This window comes from Ranitomeya imitator, chromosome 9 (genome assembly GCF_032444005.1).
Source record: "Ranitomeya imitator isolate aRanImi1 chromosome 9, aRanImi1.pri, whole genome shotgun sequence".
Classification (NCBI taxonomy): domain Eukaryota; kingdom Metazoa; phylum Chordata; class Amphibia; order Anura; family Dendrobatidae; genus Ranitomeya; species Ranitomeya imitator.
The window spans coordinates 5,560,810-5,586,549 of NC_091290.1; the positions used below are offsets into that span (position 1 = coordinate 5,560,810).

Sequence of the window (25,740 nt, forward strand, 5' to 3'; positions counted from 1 at the left end):
AAGCCTAACCATAACCCTAACCACAAGCCTAACCCTAACCCCAACACACCCCTACCCTAAACCCAACTCTAGCCATAACCCTAATCACATCCCGAACCCCAACACACCCCAACCACAACCCTAACCCCAACACACCCCTAACCCTAATCCCAACCCTAACCCCAACACACCCCTAACCCTAATCCCAAGCCTAACCATAACCCTAACCACAAGCCTAACCCTAACCCCAACACACCCCTAACCCTAATCTTAACCCCATTTCCTACCCTAACCCCAATTCCAACTCTAACCCTAAGGCTATGTGCCCACGTTGCGGATTCGTCCGCACAGTTTTTGAAAATTTACCGTGGATTTCCAGTTTTTTTTGTGCGGATTTCACCTGTGGATGTCTATTGAGGAACAGGTGTAAAACGCTGCAGAATCCGCACAAAGAATTGACATGCTGCAGAAAATACAACGCAGGGTTTCCTCACGGTATTTTCCGCACCATGGGCAAAGCGGATTTGGTTTTCCATACGTTTACATGGTACTGTAAACGTGATGGAAAACTGCTATGAATACGCAGTGGCCGAGCCGCAGTGGATCCGCAGCCAAATCCGCACCGTGTGCACATAGTATAATTCTAACCCTAAATGCAACCCTAACCCTAGTCCTAACCCTACTTCTAACCCTAACCCTAGTTGTAACCCTAATTGTAACCGTAACCCTAGTTGTAACCCTAACCCTAGTTGTAACCCTAGTCCTAACCCTAACCCTAGTCCTAACCCTAACCCTAGTCCTAACCCTAACCCTAGTCCTAACCCTAACCCTAGTCCTAACCCTAACCCTAGTCCTAACCCTAACCCTAGTCCTAACCCTAACCCTAGTCCTAACCCTAACCCTAGTTCTAACCCTAACCCTAGTTCTAACCCTAACCCTAGTTCTAACCCTAACCCTAGTTCTAACCCTAGTTCTAACCCTAACCCTAGTTCTAACCCTAACCCTAGTCCTAACCCTAACCCTAGTTCTAACCCTAACCCTAGTTCTAACCCTAACCCTAGTTCTAACCCTAACCCTAGTGGAAAAATAAAAGTAAAATATATTTTCGTTATTTTATTATTGTCCCTACCTATGGGGGTGATAAAGGGGGTGTGTTTATTCATTTTTTATTTAATCGCTGTGATAGAACCTATCAAAGCGATCAAAATGTACCTGGAACGAATCTGCCGGCCAATTCGGCGGGCGCACTGCGCATGCGCTTGCCATTTTGGAAGATGGTGGCGCCCATGTAGAAGACGGACGGACACCGGGAGGGAAGGGACACCGGAGGTCGGAAAGTATGCGGGGGTGGGATCGGACAGCGGGGGGGGGGGATGTGAGATCGGACTGCAGGGTAGGCAGACAGGAGGACGGAGGGGAGCGGAGCACAGGACAGGACGGAGGACGGTAACGGTGGATCGGTGGCAGAACGCGGTCTCCAACCATGGCTGATGATATTGCAGCATCAGCCATGGCTGGATTGTAATATTTCATGACTTTTCATTGGTGAAATATTACGATTGCTCTGAAACGTCACTTTCAGCCCCCTGGGCTGAAGTACCACTCCCCCTGTCCCTGCAGGTCGGGTGAAATTAGTTAACCCTTTCATCCGGCCTGCAGGGAGGCAATCATTCTGTGACACAGCATATGCGTCACAGGTCGGATTGGCACCGACTTTCATGACGCATACGCTGTGTAACAGGTCGGGAAGGTATTAAAAGAGTGGGAAACCACAAAATGGTACCATTACCCACTATAGAGCCATAAAGAGGCTGCACATAATAGATACATCTAATAATGACCCCCTATCCCCAATAAATGGAGACACCATGCGGTCATAGTGTCCCATCAGAGAGCACAACAATAGTCTCTACTAACTAAACAAAAAAGGTGCAGAGAATATTACCTCCAGTGGGTAATGGTGCCAACATTGTGTTATAGTAAACACACTCAAATACTCACCTGTTTACACCCAGAAATCCTGAAAAGCTGAGGTGGTGTACAACTGGGAACAGCAATACATAAAAACTCTGAATTTATGGACTACGTTTGAAAACAAAAAGAATGGAAGAGACACAATGAAAGTTACAGATTCAAAAAAAATAATACACATAACGGGAGAACAGATCATTCTGTCAATCAGAAATTGGCATTGTAATAATAAAAAAAAAGTCCAGCAATGCAGAGATTTACATTAATTTATCCATTATAGAAAAAGTTATATAAAAAAAATAAATAAATACAGGAGCCTATGAACTGGGTGATGTGTGTCGGCAGGCAATGCCTTATTCATGGCTGTTGGTGAGACCGAGCATTGGTGGCCGAATCACACGCATGTTCTCACATGCTCTTATCAGAAATCTCGTACCAGAACAATAAAGATGATATATTGTATATTGAAGAACTCAAAAAGAATAAAGGTTCTCATAAGATTACAGGAGAGTACTTTATGGCTGTCTGATGCTGAGAATGCTACATTGTATCCGCATCGTTACATTACCAGGATATGGTGTATGGACACAGGAATGTTTAGACTTGTATTCTTCGGTATTCAGCACTGAATTCTGGACGTCTCCCCAGAATAAGAGAGAAAGGATGAGATGTTCTAACAAATAAGGCAACGGGAAGTTTCCATTATTCTGTAACTTGTAACGAACAACGAGTCATGTCAGGTCAGACTAATACCAGGGTTAAAGGGGGCAGAAGATTTTAAAGGAGCACAGATTACAAAATAAAGGGAAGACCAAGTACACACGGGGCAACGGGTCAGTGGTGCCGACACTAGGGGCACGGGACAATGGCGCCGACACTCGGGGCACGGGACAATGGCGCCGACACTCGGGGCACGGGACAATGGCGCCGACATTCGGTGCATGGGATCTGCCGGGTGACTCATTACCTGCATCTTATAGGGAGGCGCAGTTCTAGGATCCATTCCTCTCATTTCTACTATTGTAAACGACGCAGCAGATGTCACAAAGTAAATGAGGAATGTCAGGGACTCCATGGAGCTGTGGAGGCACCTGGGTCTCATTTAATAATAATAATAATCTTTATTTATATAGCGCCAATATATTCCGCAGCGGTTTACAGATTAACAGCTTCAAACACAAAAGTGATAAGTAACAACATTAACAATACAATAATTAAAGCATAACACAGACATAACACCCAGACAGAGCACCTGCTGCCGGGGTGTTATTATGGTGCCACCCACGGAGAGGGAAACGTCAGGTTTAGGGAGGTTAGTAGATGGTGGGAGAAGTTCAGTTTTGGAGAGGTTGAGTTTCAGATAGAGAGCGGACATGATGGCGGAGACAGCAGACAGACAGTCAGCGGTGTTCTGTAGTACAGCGGGGGTAAGGTCAGGGGATGATGTGTATAGTTGTGTGTCGTCAGCATAAAGATGGTACCGAAAGCCAAATCTGCTGATGGTCTGTCCAATTGGGGCCGTGTAGAGGGAGAAGAGAAGGGGGCCAAGGACTGAGCCCTGAGGTACCCCGACAGTGAGAGGAAGAGGAGATGAAGTGGAGCCAGAGAACAGAACACTGAAGGAGCGGTCAGAAAGATAGGAGGAGAACCAGGAGAGAACAGTGTCCTTAATGCCAAGTGACTGGAGCCTAGAGAGCAGGAGAGGGTGGTCAACAGTGTCGAAAGCTGCAGAAAGGTCAAGAAGAATGAGCAGAGAGTGGTCACCATTACACTTTGCTGTCAGAAGGTCATTGGTCACTTTGATGAGTGCAGTTTCTGTCGAGTGTAGGGCGCGGAAGCCGGACTGTGAAGGGTCTAGGAGGGAGTGAGTGGAGAGGTAACGGGTCAGGCGGGAGTAGATCAGGCGCTCCAAGAGTTTAGAGATGAAGGGGAGATTGGAGACCGGTCTGTAGTTGTTTGTGCAGTGATAGAGTGTTTGAAGGAGGATGAGAAGAAGAGAGGAGCCTGGAGACTTCTTCTATGATATGATCAAACGTGGAGAGTGAGCCAGGGGAGATGCAGGGAGGGATGGGAGTCACTGAACTTGGTGATCGGGAGCGGATTTCCTGACTTTTCTCTATAAAGTGGGAGGCCAGGTCATCAGCACAGATGTCTGTGATAGGGGCTTGTGCTTTTGGCCTGAGGAGGGAGTGAAAGGTGACAAAAAGTTTCTTAGGGTTGTTGGATAGTGAGGAGATCAGAGTGGTGAAGTAGGTCTGTTTGGCGAGGTGAAGGGCTGAGTTATAGGTCCTTAACATAAATCTGAAGTGTATGAAGTCTTCTGGTGTGCGAGTTTTCCTCCATAAGCGTTCAGCACACCTAGAGCATCGCTGGAGAAATCGGGTTTGCGATGTGAGCCAGGGCTGTTTTATTCTGTGTTTGGAGGTTCTGAGGGTGAGAGGAGCTACTTGGTCCAGGGTGCTTCTAAGAGTGTCATTGTAGTGATGTAAAGCCAGATCAGGACAGGAAAAAGAAGAGATAGGGGACAATGATGAGTGTAGGGAGTCTGAAAGTGCGTGAGGATTAATAACATGTAGATATCTGAATGCTGGGGTGAGCGAGGAATTGTGAGTGTGAAGGAGAGAATGTTGTGGTCAGAGGGGAAGCGGTGAGTTATCTAGGTACAAAGACCAGGTCCAGGGTGTTACCATCCTTGTGTGTCTCAGAGGTTAAGAGCTGTGAGAGGCCGAGCGAAGTGGTTAGTGATAGAAGCTGGGATGCAGATGTGGAAGTGGGGCTGTTTATGGGGATGATGAAGTCTCCCAGGATAAGGGTTGGGAGTTCTGAGGACATGAAGTGCGGCAGCCAGGCAGAGAAATGGTCCAGGAAGTGGGTGGGCGAGCATGGATAGCGATATATGACCGCTACTCTGAGGGAGAGGGGACGGAAGAGCCTGATGGTGTGGACCTCAAAAGAAGGGAATGAGAGTGATCATTTACTAATCAGTCCTGCAGGCCACGCTCTGTGCTGACAATACAGCAGAATGAAAGCTGAGAATAGTCCAGCCTCTGCAGAAAACCTGGCACTATCCTGTCACCGATTGCCTGCAGTGGTCACATACTGTTCCTGCTGGATGAGATAGAGGAGACCTGCAGAAGACATGGGCAGAGATATGGCGGAGGGGCATAGATAGGTTGGGGAGAAAATGCTTCAGAGCTGCATTTATACTTCTACAGGCTTCAGAGCTGAAATCTCCCAGAATCCCCAGCTTGGTCAGTGCCTGCACAGAGCATACTTCAGTAATTGGCATCTAGATGGTGTGTTAATAGAAGGCACTAAAAGCTTCTAAATGTTGCAAAAAGCATCTGCCCCAGTACATTATAACATTGCGCGGCCATAAATCTCCACCCCTGAATTTCTAGACACTTACAAATCAATTTTATATTGGAGCCATTGGAGAAAGTTCATGCTGTGCAACCTGCACGAGAGGGTACAATCCTGTCCGATCATTGTGAAACATCTCAACCCCCGTGACGGTGAGATCCACGCTCAGCCTCCGAGGGGGGCTTCATGCTTTTACATCTGTAATGTTACTATATGGTATGGAGATTATTCTCGGCATCTGGCAAAAATCTGCAATCCTAATATAAAACATATTGGGGATTCATGCGCGAGCGTCTCCGTCCTGTCAGGAGCCGCGTTCTCGTTATGTTACTGTAAAGCTTTTATTACACTCAATATAAATCCACTTAACTGTTATTAAAAAATAAAAAAATTCTGGTGCTGAAATAAAGAATATTACTAGAATCTGCAGCGGAGGAAGAGAGACCATGAATACCTGATAACAGGAGGAGGACGAGCAACATAATATACATAGAACAAACCGCCCATCACCAGAGATCAGCGGTGACATCACTGAGAATGCCTCCTATCCATCACCAGAGATCAGCAGTGACATCACTGAGAATGCCTCCTATCCATCACCAGAGATCAGCAGTGACATCACTGAGAATGTCTCCTATCCATCACCAGAGATCAGCGGTGACATCACTGAGAATGCCTCCTATCCATCACCAGAGATCAGCAGTGACATCACTGAGAATGCCTCCCATCCATCACCAGAGATCAGAGGTGTCATCACTGAGAATGTCTCCTATCCATCACCAGAGATCAGCGGTGACATCACTGAGAATGTCTCCTATCCATCACCAGAGATCAGCAGTGACATCACTGAGAATGCCTCCTATCCATCACCAGAGATCAGCAGTGACATCACTGAGAATGCCTCCTATCCATCACCAGAGATCAGAGGTGACATCACTGAGAATGTCTCCTATCCATCACCAGAGATCAGCAGTGACATCACTGAGAATGTCTCCTATCCATCACCAGAGATCAGCGGTGACATCACTGAGAATGTCTCCTATTCATCACCAGAGATCAGAGGTGTCATCACTGAGAATGTCTCCTATCCATCACCAGAGATCAGCGGTGACATCAATGAGAATGCCTCCTATCCATCACCAGAGATCAGCGGTGACATCACTGAGAATGCCTCCTATCCATCACCAGAGATCAGCGGTGACATCACTGAGAATGCCTCCTATCCATCACCAGAGATCAGCGGTGACATCACTGAGAATGCCTCCTATCCATCACCAGAGATCAGCGGTGACATCACTGAGAATGCCTCCTATCCATCACCAGAGGTGTCATCACTGAGAATGTCTCCTATCCATCACCAGAGATCAGAGGTGTCATCACTGAGAATGTCTCCTATCCATCACCAGAGATCAGCAGTGACATCACTGAGAATATCTCCTATCCATCACCAGAGATCAGAGGTGACATCACTGAGAATGTCTCCTATCCATCACCAGAGATCAGAGGTGACATCACTGAGAATGCCTCCTATCCATCACCAGAGATCAGAGGTGACATCACTGAGAATGTCTCCTATCCATCACCAGAGATCAGAGGTGACATCACTGAGAATGTCTCCTATCCATCACCAGAGATCAGAGGTGACATCACTGAGAATGTCTCCTATCCATCACCAGAGATCAGAGGTGTCATCACTGAGAATGTCTCCTATCCATCACCAGAGATCAGCGGTGACATCACTGAGAATGTCTCCTATCCATCACCAGAGATCAGAGGTGTCATCACTGAGAATGTCTCCTATCCATCACCAGAGATCAGAGGTGTCATCACTGAGAATGTCTCCTATCCATCACCAGAGATCAGCGGTGACATCACTGAGAATGTCTCCTATCCATCACCAGAGATCAGAGGTGTCATCACTGAGAATGTCTCCTATCCATCACCAGAGATCAGAGGTGTCATCACTGAGAATGTCTCCTATCCATCACCAGAGATCAGCAGTGACATCACTGAGAATGTCTCCTATCCATCACCAGAGATCAGAGGTGACATCACTGAGAATGCCTCCTATCCATCACCAGAGATCAGAGGTGACATCACTGAGAATGTCTCCTATCCATCACCAGTGATCAGCGGTGACATCACTGAGAATGCCTCCTATCCATCACCAGAGATCAGCGGTGTCATCACTGAGAATGCCTCCTATCCATCACCAGAGATCAGAGGTGACATCACTGAGAATGCCTCCTATCCATCACTAGAGATCAGAGGTGACATCACTGAGAATGTCTCCTATCCATCACCAGAGATCAGCGGTGTCATCACTGAGAATGCCTCCTATCCATCACCAGAGATCAGAGGTGACATCACTGAGAATGCCTCCTATCCATCACCAGAGATCAGAGGTGACATCACTGAGAATGCCTCCTATCCATCACCAGAGATCAGCGGTGTCATCACTGAGAATGCCTCCTATCCATCACCAGAGATCAGAGGTGACATCACTGAGAATGCCTCCTATCCATCACCAGAGATCAGAGGTGACATCACTGAGAACCATACTTCGTAAATAAAGTTTAATATCATGCATTTATCCGCTACATTAATATTTTCGGCAACACATTTGTTGCATTTAACAGATCAAGTAAATGGATGCCAAGTCATAAAAACTCATGGCCTCTGGCCATTTAGGGTCTGTGCACACGTTGCGGATTTGACGCTGTGGATCTGCAGCAGTTTTCCATGCGGTGTACAGTACCATGTAAACCTATGGAAAACAAAATCTACAGTGCACATGCTGCGGAAAATAGCACGTGGAAACGCTGCGGTTTATTTTCCGCAACATGTCAATTCTTTGTGCGGATTCCGAAGCATTTTACACCTGTTCCATAATTGAATTCTGCACAAAAACAGCGGAAAAATCCACACACAAATCCGCAATATGTGCACATACCCTAAATGATGCTGTCAAGTCAATTAATTCCTTTATTTCATTTTTTTTTTTTTTAAAGAGAGTTAGGGGATTTTCCCTTACAGGATTTTATGGGAAGCCAAGGAGAGAAAAAAAGCATGTAGAGAAAAACCAAACGCAGTTGTATCAATTAAGTGCAGAATCCCAGTGTTTCTGCAATAAAAAAATGCTGCTTTAACCCTTAACGAGAGCTGATGTGTCTTAACGGTGGCAGGGTACGTATTCATAGTAACAGTTAGTAAGGCCGAAAAAAGACATTTGTCCATCCAGTTCAGCCTATATTCCATCATAATAAATCCCCAGATCTACGTCCTTCTACAGAACCTAATTGTATGATACAATATTGTTCTGCTCCAGGAAGACATCCAGGCCTCTCTTGAACCCCTCGACTGAGTTCGCCATCACCACCTCCTCAGGCAAGCAATTCCAGATTCTCACTGCCCTAACAGTAAAGAATCCTCTTCTATGTTGGTGGAAAAACCTTCTCTCCTCCAGACGCAAAGAATGCCCCCTTGTGCCCGTCACCTTCCTTGGTATAAACAGATCCTCAGCGAGATATTTGTATTGTCCCCTTATATACTTATACAATGTTATTAGATCGCCCCTCAGTCGTCTTTTTTCTAGACTAAATAATCCTAATTTCGCTAATCTATCTGGGTATTGTAGTTCTCCCATCCCCTTTATTAATTTTGTTGCCCTCCTTTGTACTCGCTCTAGTTCCATTATATCCTTCATGAGCACCTCAGTGTCACTTCATAACGGCGCTGAGAAATAAATGCGTAGTGTCCCAGCGTTGGTAAATCTCCGGGGTCTCGGCTACTGACCCTGGAGAACATGATCGGGGACAGTTTTTATGGTCCCGTCATGTGATCGCAGTTATTCACCAAATAACGGTGATCATAAAAAAAGTCTGATTTAAAATTAATTTCTCTCTTCTCTGATATAGCAAATCAGAGAAATGAGTTCCCCCGAGCCCCCCTGATACCTCTGCCTTTCCCAGACCCTCCTGCTCCGTTTCCTAGCCTTCCGTGTCATCTTACTGGAAAAAAAAAAAAAAAAAAAAAGGGTGGGTGCATGCGCAGTGCGCCCGTCGAAATCTGCTGGTTGGTACCTGGCAACAATAGGAAGTTCTTCCTTTTGATGACTGTTATAGGGTCTATAACAGTGATCAAAATTTGGGGTTGGTGTTAGGGCTGTGGTTGTGATAAGTTTGTGGTATTGACCCTCGCATATTATCCCCCCTCCCTGCCTCACACACTGGATACAATCCTTGAGGGGTGTGGATTCCAAAATGGGGTCACTTGTGGGGGATTTCCACTGTTTAAGCACATCAGGGGTCTCCAAACGCGACATGGCGTCCGCTCTTGATTCCAGCTAATTTTGCGTTCAAGAAGTTCTCCCTCCCTTCTGAGCCCTGCCATGCGCCCAAACAGTGCATCTCCCCCACATACGGGGTATCGGCGGACTCAGGAGAAATTGCACAATAAATGTTGTGGTCCATTTTCTCAAAGTACACCTGTGAAAATAAAAGAGTTTAGGTCTAAAGTAATTTTTTTGTGAAAAAAGTAAAAATGTTATTTTTTTCTTTCCACATTGCTTCAGTCCTCGTGAACTGAAGGGTTAATAAACTTTTTGAATGTAGTTTTGAACACCTTGAGGGGTGCAGATTTAAGAATGGCGTCACTTTTGGGTATTTTCTGTCATATAGCCCCCGAAAGTCACTTCAAATGTAATGTGGTCCCCAAAGCAAATGCTTTTGTAAATTTTGCTGGAAAAACAGAAAATCACTGGTCAACTTTTAACCCTTCTAACAAAAAAAAAAAAATCAAGTTTCCAAAATAGCAGTAATGTAAAGTAGACATGTGGGAAATGTTATTTATGAACTATTTTGAGTGACATAATTCTCTGATTTAACGGCACAAAAATTAAAAGTTATACAAATTTGTTTCTTTTCTTTTTTTTTTTTAAATGCAAGTTATTATCAAAGAAATTTTACAACTATAAAGTACAATCTGTCACGAAAAAATACTGTAAACTGTACTGTCAAAATTGGCTCGGTCACTAAGGGGTTAAATCTGCACCAATATTGCACAGGGAAAAAAAAAACCCCACAACAATCAGAGCGGATTACTGTGAAAACCTGCAATAAAAGGCTGTGGAAAAAAGCCGTGGGAATGTGGCCTAAGCCATAATTATGAAATCCAGCTTTCTAAAAAGTTTAACAAAGTCTCAAACCAGCTCTAGACAGAAGAGTTTCATGTAAAGAAGTTAGAAACTTTGATAAATTTGGTGCAAATGACAACGCAGCCACAAGCACATCTGGGCCTTCGGAGGGCGCCGTCCACGTGTGAGGAGGTTACAGGTCTGGCATGAGAAGCCTCCAGGCTGTCTGCATCCACACTGCGGCCTGGAGCTGTCTGGTTACTTGATAATCTGCACCCTGACATTTCAGAAAAGATAAATCCTTCACAAAAACAATACAAACCTATGAGTGTCCTATGGTGACACACATGGGGCCTCAGGTCCCGGCACATTAGAGGATCTGTACATCATATTGTGCCGCACACTACATCAGCTAGGAGCGGATGACTCGGGGCCAGTGGCCGGACACTGAGGCACATAGTACCTCATACCCCAGTGCCTTCACTATGCTGACCCCCGGGGGAAGTGGACATGCCGGACTACGTGCAGCATTTGCCGTCTCCTTTACTGCTCGCATACAGAGCCCCTTGTCGGTCCATCCTATTCTCAGGAGATCCAGTCACAGATCCACTAAGGAGTTGCACAAGTCACAAATCTGGAGCAGATTTCTCTCCCCGAGCTACAAGAAACAAAAGTCTCCACTAAAGCAGCAAACACGTGAAAAAGAGGACAGGTAAAAATATCCTGGAATCAGTGGGACATGGCGCCAGATTATCTGACAGTCACAGTAAAGTCTAGAAGGTGTTCAGTGCTCAGATACACAGCTATTTACAAAGCCAACGCTGGGAGCAGATACACAGCTATTTACAAGGTCAACGCTGGGCAGCAGATACACAGCTATTTACAAGGTCAACGCTGGGCAGCGGATACACAGCTGTAAATAAGGCCAACGCTGGCAGCAGATACACAGCTGTAAATAAGGCCAACGCTGGGAGCAGATACACAGCTATTTACAAGGCCAACGCTGGGCAGCAGATACACAGCTGTAAATAAGGCCAACGCTGGGCAGCAGATACACAGCTATTTACAAGGTCAACGCTGGGCAGCGGATACACAGCTATTTACAAGGCCAACGCTGGGCAGCAGATACACAGCTATTTACAAGGTCAACGCTGGGCAGCGGATACACAGCTATTTACAAGGCCAACGCTGGGAAGCAGATACACAGCTATTTACAAGGCCAACGCTGGGCAGCAGATACACAGCTATTTACAAGGCCAACGCTGGGCAGCAGATACACAGCTGTAAATAAGACCAACACTGGGCAGCAGATACACAGCTATTTACAAGGCCAACGCTGGGCAGCGGATACACAGCTGTAAATAAGACCAACGCTGGGCAGCAGATACACAGCTGTAAATAAGGCCAACGCTGGACAGCAGATACACAGCTATTTACAAGGCCAACGCTGGGCAGCAGATACACAGCTGTAAATAAGGCCAACGCTGGGCAGTAGATACACAGCTGTAAATAAGACCAACACTGGGCAGCAGATACACAGCTATTTACAAGGCCAACGCTGGGCAGCAGATACACAGCTGTAAATAAGACCAACACTGGGCAGCAGATACACAGCTATTTACACGGCCAACGCTGGGCAGCAGATACACAGCTGTAAATAAGACCAACGCTGGGCAGCGGATACACAGCTGTAAATAAGGCCAACGCTGGGCAGCAGATACACAGCTGTAAATAAGGCCAACGCTGGGCAGCAGATACACAGCTGTAAATAAGCAACACTGGGCAGCAGATACACAGCTGTAAATAAGACCAACGCTGGGCAGCAGATACACAGCTGTAAATAAGACCAAAGCTGGGCAGCAGATACACAGCTGTAAATAAGACCAACACTGGGCAGCAGATACACAGCTATTTACAAGGCCAACGCTGGGCAGCGGATACACAGCTGTAAATAAGACCAACGCTGGGCAGCAGATACACAGCTGTAAATAAGGCCAACGCTGGACAGCAGATACACAGCTATTTACAAGGCCAACGCTGGGCAGCAGATACACAGCTATTTACAAGGCCAATGCTGGGCAGCAGATATACAGCTGTAAATAAGGCCAACGCTGGGCAGTAGATACACAGCTGTAAATAAGACCAACACTGGGCAGCAGATACACAGCTATTTACAAGGCCAACGCTGGGCAGCAGATACACAGCTGTAAATAAGACCAACACTGGGCAGCAGATACACAGCTATTTACACGGCCAACGCTGGGCAGCAGATACACAGCTGTAAATAAGACCAACGCTGGGCAGCGGATACACAGCTGTAAATAAGGCCAACGCTGGGCAGCAGATACACAGCTGTAAATAAGGCCAACGCTGGGCAGCAGATACACAGCTGTAAATAAGCAACACTGGGCAGCAGATACACAGCTGTAAATAAGACCAACGCTGGGCAGCAGATACACAGCTGTAAATAAGGCCAACGCTGGGCAGCAGATACACAGCTATTTACAAGGCCAACGCTGGGCAGCAGATACACAGCTGTAAATAAGGCCAACGCTGGGCAGCAGATACACAGCTGTAAATAAGGCCAACGCTGGGCAGCGGATACACAGCTGTAAATAAGACCAACGCTGGGCAGCAGATACACAGCTGTAAATAAGGCCAACATTGGGCAGCGGATACACAGCTGTAAATAAGACCAACGCTGGGCAGCAGATACACAGCTGTAAATAAGGCCAACGTTGGGCAGCGGATACACAGCTGTAAATAAGACCAACGCTGGCAGCAGATACACAGCTGTAAATAAGGCCAACGCTGGGCAGCAGATACACAGCTGTAAATAAGACCAACGCTGGGCAGCAGATACACAGCTATTTACAAGGCCAACGCTGGGCAGCAGATACACAGCTGTAAATAAGGCCAACGTTGGGCAGCGGATACACAGCTGTAAATAAGGCCAACGCTGGCAGCAGATACACAGCTGTAAATAAGGCCAACGCTGGGCAGCAGATACACAGCTGTAAATAAGGCCGACGCTGGGCAGCAGATACACAGCTGTAAATAAGGCCGACGCTGGGCAGCAGATAGACAGCTGTAAATCAGGCCGACGCTGGGCAGCAGATACACCGCTGTAAATAAGGCCAATGCTGGCAGCAGATACACAGCTGTAAATAAGGCCAACGCTGGGCAGCAGATACACAGCTGTAAATAAGGCAAACGCTGGGCAGCGGATACACAGCTGTAATTAAGACCAACGCTGGGCAGCATATACACAGTTATTTACAAGGTCAACGCTGGGCAGCGGATACACAGCTGTAATTAAGACCAACGCTGGGCAGCATATACACAGTTATTTACAAGGTCAACGCTGGGCAGCAGACAGCTGGCAATGCCATTCAGGGCATCAGGGACCTGTGACAGGTCAATCATCTCAGGAAAAAATGGTAAAGACCAGAGGAGACACAGAACTAAGGGCAGATGCCTCTTACCTGCCCTCTGCCCAGCTGCGACCCTCTCACTAATAAATATTACGGGTCAGGAGGAGCTGTGAAGCTGCACTATGCAAAGGAAAAGCTGAGTGACATCTGCAAAATGGTCGGATCTGAGACAGGTCACAAACAGCAAAGATGGCGGCGAGGAATCAGTGAAGAGCGCTGTTATTGGGGGAGATCTGAGAAGAGCAGACATACCCCGATAATGACAAGCAAAAATCACACAGATGAAGAGAAAGTTATACAGTTGCAGGAAATAACTTAAAACATTACTCAAAAGAAAATCAGATTAAGGACGACATAAGACGAGAGCATGTAAAATCGTCGGAGTTTCATCCAGAAAACTTGGATGATTTTCAGATGATTTTGATACCTGTTTCTTTATGTCCATGTGTGATTCGTTTTCATACATCTACAGAAAAAAAAATGTACATGATAAAACACAGTTTCCAAGATTAGTAGAAATGTATCCATAAAAATTAAATGTCATGTGTGGAATAAGATTTTTTTTACATCCCCGTAGCCTAGAATGGGCGAGTCTCATCGGAGACTAAGATTAGTGCATGCAGCGATTTTCTATTTCACGGACAGTCGGACCAGGAGAAGGATCGATCATCGTGCATGGGTCAGTGTGCTGTCAATGTGCTGTTAATGTGCGATCTGATTATCATCTCCCTGAGCCCTTATACTGAGAATTTACTGGGTAACCTCATGTTATAAAATGAGGGCAAATACCTGGGACATAGATCATATTGTGATCCGTGCACTGAAGCAGATGACCGCTCCCTCTGATCAGGAGAATGGAGGAGAAGGAGCTTTTTCACCATTCCATCGATTTTAGCATTAGATGAGAATATCCCTTTAAGTGCATTGTGTCCTCATCCATCGAGATGACCTCACCAAATCTATATCCAACTAAAATGACCATCAGCCAAATAAAACTGAATACCAAGGGTTCGCTGTCTGCTGGCTCATGGGAAGAGTCTAGAAAGTGGTGTCTGGTCATCAGAGCTCTGCAGCGTATTAGAAGGTCTCACAAAAGTTGTCTGGAAAGGGTTAACCTCCGATCGGACCCGTGTACAAATAATCCTGACCCGATCACTAGGATCGCAGCGACTGGGAGGACCAGACGGCAATTACCGTGCCGAGCCGCCTGTGGATTTACCGCTGTATTCTCCCCTATAAGCCGTACATTTAGGAAGGATAGCCGAGTAAGGGGAAGTTCACACAGGGCGTATTGGCTGCATTTTTTATGCTAATTGTCAGCTGCTTTTTACAATGCCAGCAAAGCCTATGAGATTTCAGAAATCTCCTGCACACACATTGGTTTTTTGTTTGATCAGTATTTTCTGCTTTGCTGTGCTTAGTAACCCGATGTTTACCCTGGTTACCCGGGGACCTTGGCATCGTTGGTCGCTGGAGAGCTGTCCATGTGACGGCTCTGCAGCGACCACACAGCGACGCTGCAGCGATCGGCATCGTTGTCTATATCGCTGCAGCGTCGCTTAATGTGATAATACCTTTACCCTAACACTGCATGTGCGGCAAATAAAAATTATAGGGGGCGCACAGAGGAACCGTAGGAGCCAACAGAATTAGAGCCCATAGAAGACCATGAGGCCTTATGTTCCATACCAACCAGTGACATATGAGGGTTACACTGGGATCGGACAGCCTGTATTTCATGGTCTGTGCAGAGACCACTAAGCCCGGACCGACCGTGGCTCCCTGAAATAACAGCCTGAATAGGTCTATGGGGCTGTTCGTTTAGCTGGTTCATGCACCGACTTCTGTATAAGGACCCGAAAACAAACTCATCTAAACCCTACTGAAGGCAAAAATGGTCACCTCCGGCTCTGTGCTCATTCACCTGCACAGGTCAGGAGCTGCCTGCCATACAACCATATTAATGGCCTGCGATCTTCTCCACATTAGCACATAGGCCACTGGGGGGTCCGTGCCCGGTCTGTGGTGGGCATACACTCCACACAAGGACCACAAAAACGTTCCTGTGAGGCTCCGAGCATTTCCACTACGGTCAATCCGAACATCTGTCCACAAACACAGCACATTACACAATCCAGAGATCAGGTGCGGAGGCTCAGTCCACGGCGTCATCTACACGGCTGCACCTGGGTCCTGCCAAATTGGACAGGTCCAGCACTCCGAATAATGAGAAACAGCAGCGGACGGAAGCGCCTGCGCTCTGCCCCATCCTATCCAGATATTCATTATCATCATCATCATCGCAGAAAACGGGAAGCCTGATATATACATCTCTATACACCCTGTACACTGCCAGCACCACAGAACACGACCACCTGCCAATAGTATCCCCTGCCAGACAAGTATCTAATCCTGCCATCTGTGATCAAGCCTGCTGAGCCACTGTATCCAAGCGTGCCATCTGGGATACTGCCTGGTTAGCCACTGCATCTAATCCTGCCATCTGTCATACTGCCTGCTGAGCAACTGTATCTAAACCTGCCATCTATGATAAAGCCTACTGAGCCACTGTATCTAAGCGTGCCATCTGGGATACTGCCTGGTTAGCCACTGCATCTAATCCTGCCATCTATGATACTACCTGCTGAGCCACTGCATCTAAACCTGCCATCTATGATACCAACTGCTGAGCCACTGTATGTAATCCTGCCATCTGTCATACTGCCTGCTGAGCTGCGTATCCAATCCTGCCATCTATGATACCAACTGCTGAGCCACTGTATGTAATCCTGCCATCTGTCATACTGCCTGCTGAGCCATTGTATCTAATCCTGCCATCTGTCATACTGCCTGCTGAGCTGCGTATCCAATCCTGCCATCTATGATACCAACTGCTGAGCCACTGTATGTAATCCTGCCATCTGTCATACTGCCTGCTGAGCCACTGCATCTAAACCTGCCATCTATGATACCAACTGCTGAGCCACTGTATGTAATCCTGCCATCTATGATACCTGCTGCTGAGCCACTGTATCTTATCCTGCCATCTGTCATACTGCCTGCTGAGCCATTGTATCTAATCCTGCCATCTGTCATACTGCCTGCTGAGCTGCGTATCCAATCCTGCCATCTATGATACCAACTGCTGAGCCACTGTATGTAATCCTGCCATCTGGGATACTGGCAGGTAACAGCAGCTCTGATATATATTTCTATACACAGATCGCACCCCACTATGCACGGTAAGCCCAGCTCTGCTACACCTGTGTGACAGGAGCGCCTCTGCCCCGGGGGGATTAGGTACCACCACGCTTTGTATCCCTCTCATCATTAGATGTCACCGAGATCTGCAGCATCACAAGAAGTGAGGTAAAATCCACGTACCGGAGCGGCGGCTGCAGAACTGCGCGGAGCGTCCTTCCAGCTCTGATCTCTGAGCCTGAAACTAATTTTTGTGGAAACTGGGAAAAAAAAAAATTGCAAAGACAGGAAGTGGGGACGAGCCGTCACTGGGAGATGAATGTGAAACACTAAACCCAAACCGCCAGGAAAGGAGCTGAAGGAGGGGGAACGGGTCTGGGAGGATTGCAGCTACAGAGCACGCCAAATGTGCCAAACTCCAGCCAAAAGTCAGGTGAACCCCGCTGCAGCGCTCCCCAAAATAAAGGAATCTACTAAGAGGAAGAATGCACCGCAAGTAACGCACAAAGATGCAGATCGGATCTGGGACCGGATTCACCGACTACAAAAGGAAATATGTTTTTATGTTTCGTCACTTATGAGTAAAGTTTATACTCATCCGATAATCGGGCACCTCTGACTACTAATGTTGGATTAAAGGACTTGTCTATAGTAAAACATTCAACAAGCTACAAAATAAAAAAGAATTGTGATTGCTGCTCTTGAGAAAACAATGCTGCCTTGTCACTGTGCACTGAAGACCCAGGAAAAACCTCCACGTGTACCCCCAGACGTGACGAGGACGCCGTATACTCCCCCACGTGTACCCCCAGATGTGACGTGGACATCGTATACACCTCCACGTGTACCCCCAGATGTGACGAGGACGCCGTATACACCTCCACGTGTACCCCCAGATGTGACGAGGACGCCGTATACACCTCCACGTGTACCCCCAGATGTGACGTGGACATCGTATACACCTCCACGTGTACCCCCAGATGTGACGTGGACATCGTATACTCCCCCACGTGTACCCCCAGATGTGACGAGGACGCCGTATACACCTCCACGTGTACCCCCAGACGTGACGAGGACGCCGTATACTCCCCCACGTGTACCCCCAGATGTGACGAGGACGCCGTATACACCTCCACGTGTACCCCCAGATGTGACGTGGACATCGTATACACCTCCACGTGTACCCCCAGATGTGACGAGGACGCCGTATACACCTCCACGTGTACCCCCAGATGTGACGTGGACATCGTATACACCTCCACGTGTACCCCCAGATGTGACGAGGACGCCGTATACACCTCCACGTGTACCCCCAGATGTGACGTGGACATCGTATACACCTCCACGTGTACCCCCAGATGTGACGAGGACGCCGTATACACCTCCACGTGTACCCCCAGACGTGACTAGGGCGCCGTATACTCCCCCACGTGTACCCCCAGATGTGACGAGGACGCCGTATACACCTCCACGTGTACCCCCAGACGTGACGAGGACGCCGTATACACCTCCACGTGTACCCCCAGATGTGACGTGGACATCGTATACACCTCCACGTGTACCCCCAGATGTGACGAGGACGCCGTATACTCCCCCACGTGTACCCCCAGATGTGACGAGGACGCCGTATACACCTCCACGTGTACCCCCAGATGTGACGAGGATGCCGTATACACCTCCACGTGTACCCCCAGATGTGACGAGGACGCCGTATACACCTCCACGTGTACCCCCAGATGTGACGTGGACATCGTATACACCTCCACGTGTACCCCCAGATGTGACGAGGACGCCGTATACACCTCCACGTGTACCCCCAGACGTGACTAGGGCGCCGTATACTCCCCCACGTGTACCCCCAGATGTGACGAGGACGCCGTATACACCTCCACGTGTACCCCCAGACGTGACGAGGGCACCATATACACCTATACATGTACCCCCAGATGTGACGAGGACGCCGTATACACCTCCACGTGTACCCCCAGATGTGACGAGGACGCCGTATACACCTCCACGTGTACCCCCAGATGTGACGAGGACGCCGTATACACCTCCACGTGTACCCCCAGACGTGACGAGGACACCGTATACACCTCCACATGTACCCCCAGACGTGACGAGGACGCCGTATACACCTCCACATGTACCCCCAGACGTGACGAGGACGCCGTATACACCTCCACGTGTACCCCCAGACGTGACGAGGACGCCGTATACACCTCCACGTGTACCCCCAGACGTGACGAGGACGCCGTATACACCTCCACGTGTACCCCCAGACGTGACGAGGACGCCGTATACACCTCCACGTGTACCCCCAGACGTGACGAGGACGCCGTATACACCTCCACGTGTACCCCCAGACGTGACGAGGACGCCGTATACACCTCCACATGTACCCCCAGACGTGACGAGGACGCCGTATACACCTCCACATGTACCCCCAGACGTGACGAGGGCGCCGTATACACCTCCACGTGTACCCCCAGATGTGATGAGGACAGTATATGACTCCAGGTGTACACCTCGGGATGCTGAGGAAACAGTATATAACTCCACGTGTACACCCAGGTGTGCGGAGTATACAACATATAAATCCATGTGTACCTCCCGATGTGCTGCGGACAGTATATAATGCCACATGTACCCCCAGGGATGCTGAGCATACAGTATGTACCTCCACGTGTACCCCAGGTATGCTGATGATACAGTGTATAACTCCAGGTGTACCCCCATGGGTGCTCAGGATACAGTATATACCTCCACATGTACCCCAGGTATGCCGATGATACAGTGTATAACTCCAGGTGTACCCCCATGGGTGCTGAGGATACAGTATATACCTTCGGTTGTTCTCGAGGTAAGCTGATACAGTATATTCCTCCTGGTATACCCCCATGGGTGCTCAGGATACAGTATATACCGCCGGGTGTACCCCCAGGGGTGCTGAGGACACAGTATACACCTCCATGCCTACCCCCAGACATGATGAGGACACAGTATATACCTCCACGTGTACACCTAGGGGTGCTGAGGATACAGTGTATACCTCCACGTGTGCGGAGGATACAATATATAAATCCATGTGTACCCCCAGATGTGCTGCGGACACAGTATATAACGCCACATGTACCTCCAGGGGGGCTGAGCATACAGTATATAACACCACGTGTACCCCAGGTATGCTGATGATCCAGTATATACCTCCTGGTATACCCCAATGGGTGCTCAGGATATAGTATATACCTCCAGGTGTACCCCCAGGGGTGCTGATGATACAGTATATATCTCAGGGTGTACCCCCATGGGTGCTCAGGATACAGTATATACCTCCACATGTACCCCAGGTATGCTGATGATACAGTGTATAACTCCAGGTGTACCCCCATGGGTGCTGAGGATACAGTATATACCTTTGGTTGTACCCGAGGTATGCTGATGATACAGTATATAGCTCCGGATATACCCCCATGGGTGCTCAGGATACAGTATATACCTCCACATGTACCCCAAGTATGCTGATGATACAGTATATATCTCCGGGTGTACCCCCCAGGGGTGCTCAGGATACAGTATATACCTCCACATGTACCCCAAGTATGCTGATGATACAGTATATAGCTCCGGATATACCCCCATGGGTGCTCAGGATACAGTATATACCTTCACATGTACCCCAAGTATGCTGATGATACAGTATATATCTCCGGGTGTACCCCCAGGGGTGCTGAGGACTCAGTACAGATTCCAATTTACATGAGTATTAAATGATGGAGCGCAGGGGGTGAAGTGGTTTAGTTTAACCAGTGCAGATTGGGACTGATTTATCTTTGGACACACTGGAGCAGGACACAGCTCGCAGCTGGTTTTAATCTTTAAAATCACGGAACATATCGGAATGTGACAAAGAAAATGCTGCATTTCTGGAATGATAGTGATACAATGGAAAGGGGTCTATACCTGCCAAAACACTGATGCGGGGCATAAAAACCTCAACTTCCTAACACTGAAGCCTGGATCGTGCTGTGTGATATACGGTAAATCACCTACCAGCGGAAAGCCAATATTCACCAACAGGCAAAAAAGGTCACAATTCTGCTGGATTCCTGTTCTAAGAGACGACAGTGACTACTGGGTAGATATACGAGATTGTTTATTTCCAGTGGAAACCAGCAGCCTGTAAATCACTGCAAAAAAAGGGAAAATTACACATTTGCAGTTTGATTTCTCCATCTGTTTTGACATGCCTTGTGGTTTTTAATGGTGAGTGCACTTAGGCTCCTGCCAAGATACCGAGGAGACGAAAAGTCCCCAAATATTTGTGCAGTTAATTAAGGAGGCGTTATAGTTTAATATTAACAGAGGAGGAACAGCGATCAGGGGAGCCATGGCCTGACAGAGGCTTGGAGGTCGGAGGCAATGGTTAGCCAAGGGTTAAACGAAAGGAGAGGAACTGTTTTGGCAGGAGGAGGAAGGCGGGGCCAAAGATGCAGCGCATGTGAGGGGAGGAGCCTACTTTTGCGCCAGAGGAGGAGCTTACATCGACGCCAGCATCTTTCTACCTGGCGCCATTAGGGTGTTTTTTCATCTTCAGGTGAGAAGCACTGGCCATAGGTACCCAGAGACCAGCACACACTGTAATAAACACTCAGCTGTGAGAAGCATTAGGTGAGGACAGCTTTTTAACATGCGAATGTAAACAAATACGCGTTCATTAACTGACAGCAAGCAGAGATCTATGAAACAATAGGAAATTACTTCACAAAAGAATAAAGCAGCATAATACTTGACATCTCTTACAATGATGTTGCTTTATTCTTGGACAAAAACAGAAAAGAAAACTGCAAAGAATCAAAACGCTCAGAATAAAATGTACGTATCCGTGCCATAAAATGACGCTAATTCCTCAGCGGCTGCACCTTACATGAATCCGTTCTTTTCCTTATACGGAGCGGAGAACATTTTATGAATTCCTATAAAATGAAAGTTATTATTTGCCAATCGATAAAACAGCTGTGGCTCCAGGGGAAATGTTCAGGCTCCAGATTAGAAAATCCTTTATGTTGTAAAGCAAAGTGGAATCTGCCAGTAAGGAGGGCGCACATAGGGGGGATCCGCCAGTAAAAAGGGGAGCAAATAGGGGATCCGCCAGTAAGGAGGGGCGCACATAGGGGGATCCGCCAGTAAAGAGGGGCGCACATAGGGGGATCCGCCAGTAAAGAGGGGCGCACATAGGGGATCCGCCAGTAAAGAGGGGCGCATATAGGGGATCCGCCAGTAAAGAGGGGCGCACATAGGGGATCCGCCAGTAAAGAGGGGCGCACATAGGGGATCCGCCAGTAAAAAGGGGAGCAAACAGGGGGATCCGCCAGTAAAAAGGGGCGCAAATAGGGGATCCGCCAGTAAGGAGGGCGCACATAGGGGGGATCCGCCAGTAAAAAGGGGAGCAAATAGGGGGATCCGCCAGTAAGGAGGGGCGCACATAGGGGGATCCGCCAGTAAAAAGGGGCGCACATAGGGGGATCCGCCAGTAAAAAGGGGCGCACATAGGGGGATCCGAAAGTAAAAAGGGGCGCACATAGGGGGATCCACCAGTAAAAAGGGGCGCACATAGCGGATCCGCCAGTAAAAAGGGGCGCACATAGCGGATCCGCCAGTAAAAAGGGGCGCACATAGGGGGATCCGAAAGTAAAAAGGGGCGCACATAGGGGGATCCACCAGTAAAAAGGGGCGCACATAGCGGATCCGACAGTAAAAAGGGGAGCAAATAGGGGATTCGCCAGTAAAAAGGGGCGCACATAGGGGATCCGCCAGTAAAGAGGGGCGCACATAGCGGATCCGACAGTAAAGAGGGGCGCACATAGGGGATCCGACAGTAAAGAGGGGCGCACATAGGGGATCCGACAGTAAAGAGGGGCGCACATAGGGGATCCGACAGTAAAGAGGGGCGCACATAGGGGATCCGACAGTAAAGAGGGGCGCACATAGGGGATCCGACAGTAAAGAGGGGCGCACATAGGGGATCCGACAGTAAAAAGGGGCACACATAGGGGATCCGCCAGTAAAAAGGGGCGCATATAGGGGATCCACCAGTAAAAAGGGGCGCATATAGGGGATCCGCCAGTAAAAAGGGGCGCATATAGGGGATCCGCCAGCAAAAAGGGGCGCACACAGGGGGATCCGACAGTAAAAAAGGGGAGCACATAGGGAATGACAATAAAGAGGGGAACACATAGGGGATACGACAGTAAAGAGGCGCACGATGGACATCAGAAAGTAAAGAGGGGTGCAAAACAGAGAAGATAGTAAAGGGGGTGGAATGACAAAGTTCAGTAAAGTGGGATGAATAACGGAGATCAGACTTTAAACAAGGTCTACGTGGAGAGAATAGCCAGGGGAAGATGTAAAAACAACAGCTCCAGGATGGAGCGTGGAGAAGGATAGTGTAACCGCACAGCAGGAAATGCTTCCTAGCTCCAAGATAAATACAATCTACATTCCTTATTATCTGACTATAGAATGTGTCCTCCTGGGTTCTGTGTCCCAAACTGGTTACATCTCTCAGAGGATCACAGCGCCTCCTGGGTACTGGTATTACTCTGCACGCACATGGCACATGCCGGCTTTAATTTCACTGTAGAAGGGACCTGATCTGCATAGAGATGTGGGACCTGCATTATCAGACATGCTGCATTCACATATATTTCAGATGCACACATTGCAAAGATTTAAAATCCATATCACATGACAATTATTTGCTGCAGATATTATCCGAAAGGAAAGGATGAGATTTGGTAAAACTTTCAAAAGAAATCCATGTTAGAAATGCATGAGTTTTTTTAATGAGATTTTCAGTTCTGACACGGTTCTTGAGGTTCCTCTACCCTCAGTTACTCTTTTTTTTGCAGCCTTTTCACTTCAGTATTGAGTTGGAGCAGATTTCACAAGAAATCTGCATCAAGGTGACATGCGAATCTTATCCTGTGGCGCAATTATCAAAAAAACAGCATTAACAGCCTAAGAAGCTGCAATTTTTTTTCCTGAAAAACCAGAGTGAATAACTACAGCGTTATCCACAGTGTGTGAACAGTCCCTTATGCAGAATAAGCTTCTGTTATCACAGGTATCCTGATCTCCAGCCATTCCCTACAGTCAGCAGTTCCAGCTTACTCTTCACACAGAATGATTCTTGAGTTGGCAGGTCATCAGTGCCGTGTGTAGATACGGAGATCATTAGCCAGCACTCTTCACACACAGTCCTGATGTGACGCCGATACAGAAAACGTTCTCCCGGATTAGTATTTTCTTTACTTAATTACCGTGTCATGTAAATGCAATCCTGAATCTTCTATCCATATACAAAAGCTTACCGTACCTTGCTCCTGCACCAACATCTGCTTGAATCGTTCCAAATGTCCGGGAGAAGAATCATTAGCTTCCTCCTCCAGTGTCACTATCATGAAAATATCCTCTTGTGTCTGATGTAGGAAATGAGCACAAGACGCAGAACAAAATATTTCTCACTAATCTGAAAGTCGGTGACGTGTTTTACATTCCTTTATCCTGGTTTCTGAGTGGCAGGTTTGTGGCCTAAAGCAACAAAAGATGGAAAAATGAAGAAATATGTGAAATGTTTATGGATAAGCAAGGAACTGATTATTCCAAAGACATACCGATAGGGAATTTAGATTGTGAGCCCCATTGGGGACAGTGTGTGCAAAACTGTAAAGCGCTGCGGAATGTTAGCGCTATATAAAAATACAGATTATTATTATTACTAGATGGCAGCCCGATTCTAACGCATCGGGTATTCTAGAATAAGTATGTAGTTTATTTATGAAGATTTTAGAATAATACATTGAATACACAGGATTCAACCAACCGTGACCAATTAGCGAAGCGTGGTTCAAATCCCGCGCCAATTCGCAGCCGGACTGCGCCTGTCGCTGATTGTTCGCGGTCGGCCACGCAGTATATACCACAGCCCACGCAGTATATACCACAGCCCACGTAGTATATAACAATGTGGGCTAACGCTGCCATTAACCCTGTGTGAGCGCTGACTGGAGGGGAGTATGGAGCGGGCACTGACTGTGGGGAGTAAGGAGCGGCCATTTTGCCGCCGGACTGTTCCCATCGCTGATTGGTTGTGGCTGTTTTGCCTCGACCAATCAGTGACTTGGGATTTCCATTACAGACAGAAAGACGGAAGTGACCCTTAGACAACTATATTGTAGATAAACTAGATTAGATGGAAGGCTGTCTCACCTCCCAAAAGTTAAAGAGCTTCAACTCCACAATGTCCACCAAGCGATGGCATGGTCACCATACCGTATTTCCTTTGCTGCAATCCACAGTCTTGACTGCCACAAACAGTAACCCCTTCACAACCAGAGGTATTTCCATCTTTGCGCATTTTTTGCTCCCCTTATTCCCAGAGCCATAACTTTTTATTTTTACGTCAATATGGTCATGTGAGTGCTTGTTTTTTGCAGGATGAGTTGTACTTTTGAAAGAAACCATTGGTTTTAACATATAATGTACTGGAAAAAGGTGCAATTCCATAGTGCAATTCCATAGTTTTTTTTTACCATGTTCACTAAACGCCAAAACTGGCCTGCAATTATGATTCTGCAGGTTATTACAAGTTCACAG

The 25,740-nt window shown here is 47.5% G+C and overlaps 1 protein-coding gene across 3 annotated transcripts in view; it reads right to left on the minus strand.

Moving 5' to 3' along the window:
* DENND2B (DENN domain containing 2B) overlaps window positions 1-24,546 on the minus strand; it is a 267,720-nt gene extending 243,174 nt beyond the window's left edge. The window contains exon 1 of one of the 3 annotated variants that reach the window (XM_069739238.1): window positions 24,461-24,546. The gene's annotated coding sequence lies outside the window, so the exon portion shown is untranslated. Of the gene's footprint in view, window positions 1-14,308; window positions 14,335-17,265; window positions 17,388-24,460 lie in introns of those variants that run through there. The other 2 variants (XM_069739239.1, XM_069739237.1) reach the window with 2 other exon arrangements.
* Between the last annotated feature and the right edge of the window lie 1,194 nt (window positions 24,547-25,740).